Here is a 9,360-nt window from a genome sequence, read left to right as displayed (position 1 = left end):
ACTCCTCCCACCATCAATGGAACTAGGGTAATATCCATTAAAGCCAACCATTCCCATGTGCTCAACTGTGTTATTCTGAGAGGATTGACCTCTAACCCCTACTATCAGCCAATAATGTATATCGAAGAAGATTGACCTCTAACCCCTACTATGAGTTACTACTGAGAGGATTGAGGATTAATGCATCCTGATGTCTTTGCTTGCTGGTTCAGTAGGGGCCCCCAGAGACAACTGCAGGTCTTGACTGGTGGTCTAGCAGTCAGCAACCATCTTCTGGTAGACAGACCGCTCACTCTGAACAAGTGCTTGCTTTCTTTTTGATGGGAGGCACATTAGACCATTCTCCTTGTATGACTGGTGAGGAGAGTCAGGTGTGTTCTACAGGTCTTTCTGATGGGAGACATGAGACCATTCTCCTTGTATGACTGGTGAGGAGAGTCAGGTGTGTTCTACAGGTCTTTCTGATGGGAGACATTAGACCATTCTCCTTGTATGACTGGTGGAGGAGAGTCAGGTGTGTTCTACAGGTCTTTCTGATAGGAGGCATTAGACCATTCTCCTTGTATGACTGGTGAGGAGAGTCAGGTGTGTTCTACAGGTCTTTCTGATAGGAGGCATGAGACCATTCTCCTTGTATGACTGGTGAGGAGAGTCAGGTGTGTTCTACAGGTCTTTCTGATGGGAGACATTAGACCATTCTCCTTGTATGACTGGTGAGGAGAGTCAGGTGTGTTCTACAGGTCTTTCTGATGGGAGACATTAGACCATTCTCCTTGTATGACTGGTGAGGAGAGTCAGGTGTGTTCTACAGGTCTTTCTGATGGGAGACATTAGACCATTCTCCTTGTATGACTGGTGAGGAGAGTCAGGTGTGTTCTACAGGTCTTTCTGATGGGAGACATTAGACCATTCTCCTTGTATGACTGGTGGAGGAGAGCCAGGTGTGTTCTACAGGTCTTTCTGATAGGAGGCATTAGACCATTGTCATTATAAAGATATAATTTTCCTAATATAACTCTTCAGATATTTTTACTTCTTTCGGATCATTGAGACGCTAGCGTCCCACCTCGACAACATCCGGTGAAATTACAGAGCGCGAACTTCAAAATACAAAAGTAATAATTTTAAACATTCATTCTTCAAAGAAAAGGCATGAAATTACGTCAAAATGCTGTAGACGCCTAGAACAAAGGAATGTGGCAAATAGGGGAGCACCACGGTTTCAAAACATGAGTCACTTCCTGATCGGGGCGGCAGGGTAGCCTAGTGGTTAGAGTGTTGGCCTAGTAACCGAAAGGTTGCAAGTTCATATCCCCGAGCTGACAAGGTACAAATCTGTCATTTTGCCCCTGAACAGGCAGTTAACTCACTGTTCCTAGGACGTCATTGAAAATAAGAATTTGTTCTTAAGGTCAGATCCCGAGCAGTTGCAATACCAGGCAGTGATGCAAACGGTCAGGTTGCTCTCGATGGTGCAGCTGTAAAACTTTTTTGAGGATCTGGGGACCCATGCCAAATCTTTTCAGTTTCCTGAAGGGTGTTGTCGTGCCCTCTTCATGACTGTCTTGGTGTGTTTGGACCATGATAGTTTGTTGGTGAGGTAGACACCAAGGAACTTGAAGCTCTCGACCCGTTCCACTTCAGCCCCATCGATGTTAATGGGGGCCTGTACGGCCCTATTTTTCTCATAGTCTACGATCATCTCCTTTGTCTTGCTCACATTGAGGGAGAGGTTGCTGTCCTGGCACCACACTGCCAGGTCTCTGACCTCCTCCCTATAGGCTGTCTCATCGTTGTCGGTGATCAGGCTGTTGAGTTGTCAGCAAACGTAATAATAGTGTTGCAGTCGTGCTTGGCCACGCAGTAGTGGGTGAACAGAGAGTACAGTTGGGGACTAAGAACCCAACCCTTTGGGGCCCCAGTGTTGAGGATCAGCATGGCAGATGTGTTGTTGCCTACCCTTACCACCTGGGGTGGCCTGTCAGGAAGTCCAGGATCCAGTTGCAGAGGGAGGTATTTAGTCCCAGGGTCCTTAGCTTAGTGATGAGCTTTGTGGGAACTATGGTATTGAATGCTGAGCTGTAGTCAATGAACAGCATTCTCAGATAGGTGTTACTTTTTCTAGTTGGGACCTAAGGGTGGATAATTAGAAGAATCTCAAATATAAAATATATTTTGATTTGTTTCACACTTTTTTGGTTACTACATGATTCCATGTGTGTTGTTTCATTGTTTTGATGTCTTCACCTTTATTCTATATTGTAGAAAATAGTATATATGAAGATAAACCATTGAATGTGTCGGTGTGTCCAAACTTCTGACTGGTACTGTATATATTTTATATATATTTATTGTCTGTGTATATATATCTATCAACAGTGGCAAGAAAAAGTATGTGAACCCTTTGGAATTACCTGGATTTCTGCATATATTGGTCATTTGATCTGATCTGCATCTAAGTCACAACAGTAGATAAACACAGTGTGCTTAACTCTTGTGTTGTCTTAAGGGTAAAACATGACCTGCCACTGTGTTTAACAGCAGAGAAAACCCCCTTTGTTCATCATTTTGACCCTGCTGTTATAAAATCATTTACACACCACAAAAACCACAAATACACACACACACACACACACAATGACAAATTGAGATTATGTGTGCTACCGATTGAACTCAGCCAGCATCTACAGAAGAGATCTACCACCATAGTTGGCACAGTTAGAAAGAACAAGCCTGAGCTCCCCCCTGCACTCCTCACAACAAGGGGGAGAGAGGCCTTCTCATCAAAGTTTGCCTTCACCACCACCACCACTCTAGTTTCTTACCTCCCAAAGAGGAACAAGAATGTGGTCCTCCTGACCACACTGCACAAAACTGCTGAGATCAGTGATCGTGAGGACAAGAAATCAGCCATCATTCTGAATTATAACCACAACAAAGGAGGTGTGGACATCCTGGACAAGGTGATTGGAAATAACAGCTGCAGGAGGATGACTGCTGCTGGCCCCTGGTCATCTTCCATTACGTCATTGATGTGTCCTCATACCAACCCTACCTGGATGCCTGATAAGCGAAACAAGAGGAGGGTGTTCCTGGAGCAGCTGGGAAAGGCCCTTGTAACTCCACCCATTCAAAGAAGGGAGCCCCAACACAGCAGCCTCTGCAGCGCTTTTGAAAGCTTGAAAGCTGTTTTTTTATTTGATTAATTTTCCCTTTATTTAACCAGGTAGGCTAGTTGAGAACACCTTTATTTAACCAGGTGGCCAGTGGAGAACACCTTTATTTAACCAGGTGGCCAGTGGAGAACACCTTTATTTAACCAGGTGGCCAGTGGAGAACACCTTTATTTAACCAGGTGGCCAGTGGAGAACACCTTTATTTAACCAGGTGGCCAGTGGAGAACACCTTTATTTAACCAGGTGGCCAGTGGAGAACACCTTTATTTAACCAGGTGGCCAGTGGAGAACACCTTTATTTAACCAGGTGGCCAGTGGAGAACACCTTTATTTAACCAGGTGGCCAGTGGAGAACACCTTTATTTAACCAGGTGGCCAGTGGAGAACACCTTTATTTAACCAGGTGGCCAGTGGAGAACACCTTTATTTAACCAGGTAGGCTAGTTGAGAACACCTTTATTTAACCAGGTGGCCAGTGGAGAACACCTTTATTTAACCAGGTGGCCAGTGGAGAACACCTTTATTTAACCAGGTGGCCAGTGGAGAACACCTTTATTTAACCAGGTAGGCTAGTTGAGAACACCTTTATTTAACCAGGTGGCCAGTGGAGAACACCTTTATTTAACCAGGTGGCCAGTGGAGAACACCTTTATTTAACCAGGTGGCCAGTGGAGAACACCTTTATTTAACCAGGTAGGCTAGTTGAGAACACCTTTATTTAACCAGGTGGCCAGTTGAGAACACCTTTATTTAACCAGGTGGCTAGTTGAGAACACCTTTATTTAACCAGGTAGGCCAGTTGAGAACAAGATCTCATTTACAACTGAGACCTGGCCAAGCTAAAGCAAAGCAGTGCGACACAAACAACAACACAGAGTTACACATGGAATAAACAAACGTACAGTCAATAACACAATAGAAAATCTGTTTACAGTGTGTGAAAATTAAGTAAGGAGGTAAGGCAATAAATAGGCCATAGTGGTGAAGTAATTACAATTGAGCAATTAACACTGGAGTGATAGATTTGCAGATGAGGATGTGCAAGTTGAAATATTGTTATAAATACTGGTATGCAAAAGAACAGAAAAAATCCCCCCAACAAAATTAATATGGGGATGAGGTAGGTAGTTGGTTGGATGGGCTATTTACAGATGGGCTGCGTACAGCTGCAGCGATCGGTAAGCTGCTCTGACAGCCAATGCTTGAAGATAGTGAGGAAGATATAAGTCTCCAACTCCAACAGTGATTTTTGCAATTCGTTCCAGTCATTGGCAGCAGAGAACTGGAAGGAGGTGTTGGCTTTGGGGATGGCCAGTGAAATATACCTGCTGGAGCGGGTGCTATGAGTGGGTGTTGCTATGGTGACCAGTGAGCTGAGATAAGGGGGCTGTATCTTGTCCTGATCCACCTGAGGCTGCAGCTGGAGAAGGCAAGAGGATGAGATGCCAATTCTACCCCCAATTAAGGACTGTAAAACAAACACTATGTGCTGCACATGTGAGAAATACATTGCTTACTGTCCTACATGTGATAATTAGAGTTGATTGATTTATATTATTCACATTTTTGTTTTGTATCTATTATCTTATTTTATTATTATTTATTGTTGTTGTTTATACACCTTGTGGGTGGGGGCAATGGTTAAAAAATGGGAGAAGACTAGTATATTGTAGCTGAATTCCTCAGTGTACAGTATATAAGAATATATCACTATGTTGCCAAAAAAGTTCAAGACTGTTTTTGTTTCCCTTCAATAAAATGCATACAAAATTACTTTCTGCGTATAGCCTATACTAGTGCTAACTCTTGCTAAACATTTGTTTACACCTATGCAGTATGTTTAGCAATAATAATAATAAACCTCTACTTTAGTAATGGAAACAATCATGACAGGTGTATTTTTATTACGGAGATCACGTCATTTCCGGTCACAACTTGCAGATTTGTTTACGTGTTGCTGTGCGTTTTGTTGCCAACCTATTTTGCTACCTGACAACTTTACGGTTTTTACTTCTTAATTACCGTTTATATTTTTGTTTTTTCCCTCAACTTTTTCACTACGGACGCTTTATCTGGACACGATTCGTCAGGACCTCCAACAGCCGAAGCTAAGTAGTAACATTAACATGATGCCTTCTAATTGCAGTCGCTGTACTCGCCTTACGGCGAGGATAGCTGTGCTACAAGACCAGCTTCAGACGCAATCGTTAGGCAAGGGTGACTTCAGTGTAGGAAAGGATGAAACAGCGTCTGTGCCACCAGTAAGTACAGATAGTAGTATAAATCCCCTGGCACAGTCCCCGCAGCCGGACAACTTTCTCACGGTTTCTGGTAGGAAATGCTGTAGGAATGCTCAACCGGTGTCGCTCATTCAGCCGACAGAAAATTTCAACCGGTTTTCCCCATTAAGCAGCGAGTAGGAGTCAGAGGTCTGAGACGCAGAAGCTTCCCACCATTAGCTCTGACAAATTGAAAACTCTAGTCATTGGCGACTCCATTACCCGCAGTATTAGACTTAAAACGAATCATCCAGCGATCATACACTGTTTACCGGGGGGCAGGGCTACCGAAGTTAAGGCTAATCTGAAGATGGTGCTGGCTAAAGCTAAAACTGGCGAGTGTAGAGAGTATAGAGATATTGTTATCCACGTCGGCACCAACGATGTTAGGATGAAACAGTCAGAGATCACCAAGCGCAACATAGCTTCTGCGTGTAAATCAGCTAGAAAGATGTGTCGGCATCGAGTAATTGTCCCTGGCTCCCTCCCAGTTAGGGGGAGTGATGAGCTCTACAGCAGAGTCTCACAACTCAATCGCTGGTTGAAAACTGTTTTCTGCCCCTCCCAAAAGATAGAATTTGTAGATAATTGGCCCTCTTTCTGGGACTCACTGACAAACAGGACCAAGCCTGACCTGCTGAGGAGTGACGGACTCTTCTCATCTTATCTACCAACATAGACAGGGCTCTAATTCCTCTAGCTCCACAATGAAATAGGGTGCAGGACAGGCAGCAGGCTGTTAGCCAGCCTGCCAGCATAGTGGTCTGCCACTAGCACAGTCAGTGTAGTCAGCTCAGCTATCACCATTGAGACCGTGTCTGTGCCTCGACCTAGGTTGGGCAAAACTAAACATGGCGGTGTTCGCCTTAGCAATCTCACTAGGATAAAGACCTCCTCCATTCCTGTCATTATTGAAAGAGATCATGATACCTCACATCTCAAAATAGGGCTACTTAATGTTAGATCTTTTACTTCAAAGGCAATTATAGTCAATTAACTAATCACTGATCATAATCTTGATGTGATTGGCCTGACTGAAACATGGCTTAAGCCTGATGAATTTACTGTGTTAAATGAGGCCTCACCTCCTGGCTACACTAGTGACCATATCCCCCGTGCATCCCGCAAAAAATAAAATGACGTTTTTGTCTTTTGAGCTTCTAGTCATGAAATCTATGCAGCCTACTCAATCACTTTTTATAGCTACTGTTTACAGGCCTCCTGGGCCATATACAGCGTTCCTCATTGAGTTCCCTGAATTCCTATCAGACCTTGTAGTCATAGCAGATAATATTCTAATCTTTGGTGACTTTAATATTCACATGGAAAAGTCCACAGACCCACTCCAAAAGGCTTTCGGAGCCATCATCGACTCACATCGAACCCACATCGAGTGGGTTTTGTCCAACATGTCTCTGGACCCACTCACTGCCACAGTCATACTCTGGACCTAGTTTTGTCCCATGGAATAAATGTTGTGGATCTTAATGTTTTTCCTCATAATCCTGGACTATCGGACCACCATTTTATTACGTTTGCAATTGCAACAAATAATCTGCTCAGACCCCAACCAAGGAACATCAAAAGTTGTGCTATAAATTCACAGACAACACAAACATTCCTTGATGTCCTTCCAGATTCCCTCTGTCTACCCAAGGACGCCAGAGGACAAAAATCAGTTAACCACCTAACTGAGGAACTCAATTTAACCTTGCGCAATACCCTAGATGCAGTTGCACCCCTAAAAACTAAAAACATTTCTCATAAGAAACTAGCTCCCTGGTACACAGAAAATACCCGAGCTCTGAAGCAAGCTTCCAGAAAATTGGAACAGAAATGGCGCCACACCAAACTGGAAGTCTTCCGACTAGCTTGGAAAGACAGTACTGTGCAGTACCGAAGAGCCCTTACTGCTGCTCGATCATCCTATCTTTCCAACTTAATTGAGGAAAATAAGAACAATCCGAAATTCCTTTTTGATACTGTCGCAAAGCTAACTAAAAAGCAGCATTCCCCAAGAGAGGATGGCTTTCACATTAGCAGTGATACATTCATGAACTTCTTGGAGGAAAAGATTATGATTATTAGAAAGCAAATTACGGACTCCTCTTTAAATCTGCGTATTCCTTCAAAGCTCAGTTGTCCTGAGTTTGCACAACTCTGCCAGGACCTAGGATCAAGAGAGACGCTCAAGTGTTTTAGTACTATATCTCTTGACACAATGATGAAAATAATCATGGCCTCTAAACCTTCAAGCTGCATACTGGACCCTATTCCAACTAAACTACTGAAAGAGCTGCTTCCTGAGCTTGGCCCTCCTATGTTGAACATAATAAACGGCTCTCTATCCACCGGATGTGTACCAAACTCACTAAAAGTGGCAGTAATAAAGCCTCTCTTGAAAAAGCCAAACCTTGACCCAGAAAATATAAAAAAACTATCGGCCAATATCGAATCTTCCTCTCAAAAATTTTTGAAAATGCTGTTGCGCAGCAACTCACTGCCTTCCTGAAGACAAACAATGTATACGAAATGCTTCAGTCTGGTTTTAGACCCCATCATAGCACTGAGACTGCACTTGTGAAGGTGGTAAATGACATCAGACCGAGGCTTTGCATCTGTGCTCGTGCTCCTAGACCTTAGTGCTGCTTTTGATACCATCGATCACCACATTCTTTTGGAGAGATTGGAAACCCAAATTGGTCTACACGGACAAGTTCTGGCCTGGTTTAGATCTTATCTGTCGGAAAGATATCAGTTTGTCTCTGTGAATGGTTTGTCCTCTGACAAATCAACTGTAAATTTCGGTGTTCCTCAAGGTTCCGTTTTAGGACCACTATTGTTTTCACTATATATTTTACCTCTTGGGGATGTTATTCGAAAACATAATGTTAACTTTCACTGCTATGCGGATGACACACAGCTGTACATTTCAATGACAAATCAACTGTATATTTGATCATATTACTCAAGTGCTGATTTCAAGGTTTTACTGCTAACCTACAAAGCATTACATGGGCTTGCTCCTACCTATCTCTCTGATTTGGTCCTGCCGTACATACCTACACGTACGCTACGGTCACAAGATAAAGGCCTCCTAATTGTTCCTAGAATTTCTAAGCAAACAGCTGGAGGCAGAGCTTTCTCCTATAGAGCTCCATTTTTATGGAACGGTCTGCCTACCTATGTCAGAGACGCAAACTTGGTGTCAACCTTTAAGTCTTTACTGAAGACTCATCTCTTCAGTGGGTCATATGATTGAGTGTAGTCTGGTCCAGGAGTGGGAAGGTCAACGGACAGGCTCTGGAGCAACGAATCGCCCTTGCTGTCTCTGCCTGGCCGGTTCCCCTCTTTCCACTGGGATTCTCTGCCTCTAACCCTATTACAGGGGCTGAGTCACTGGCTTACTGGGGCTCTCTCATACCGTCCATGGGAGGGGTGCGTCACCTGAGTGGGTTGAGTCACTGATGTGATCATCTTGTCTGGGTTGCATGATGACTCCTTGCTGTCCCCAGTCCACCTGGCCGTGCTGCTGCTCCAGTTTAAACTGTTCTGCCTTATTATTATTGGACTATGCTGGTCATTTATGAACATTTGAACATCTTGGCCATGTTCTGTTATAATCTCCACCCGGCACAGCCAGAAGAGGACTGGCCACCCCACATAGCCTGGTTCCTCTCTAGGTTTCTTCCTAGGTTTTGGCCTTTCTAGGGAGTTTTTCCTAGCCACCGTGCTTCTACACCTGCATTGCTTGCTGTTTGGGGTTTTAGGCTGGGTTTCTGTACAGCACTTTGAGATATCAGCTGATGTACGAAGGGCTATATAAATAAATTTGATTTGATTAGATTTGTGTTGTAAATAAAACGAGTGGTTTCCAATGCTTAAATCCAGTTATTCTGCATTGT

Source organism: Oncorhynchus clarkii, chromosome 9, assembly GCF_045791955.1.
Source record: "Oncorhynchus clarkii lewisi isolate Uvic-CL-2024 chromosome 9, UVic_Ocla_1.0, whole genome shotgun sequence".
Taxonomy (NCBI): Eukaryota; Metazoa; Chordata; class Actinopteri; order Salmoniformes; family Salmonidae; genus Oncorhynchus; species Oncorhynchus clarkii.
The sequence above is the reverse complement of the archived record's forward strand: the minus strand, read 5'-3'. Positions refer to the sequence as shown.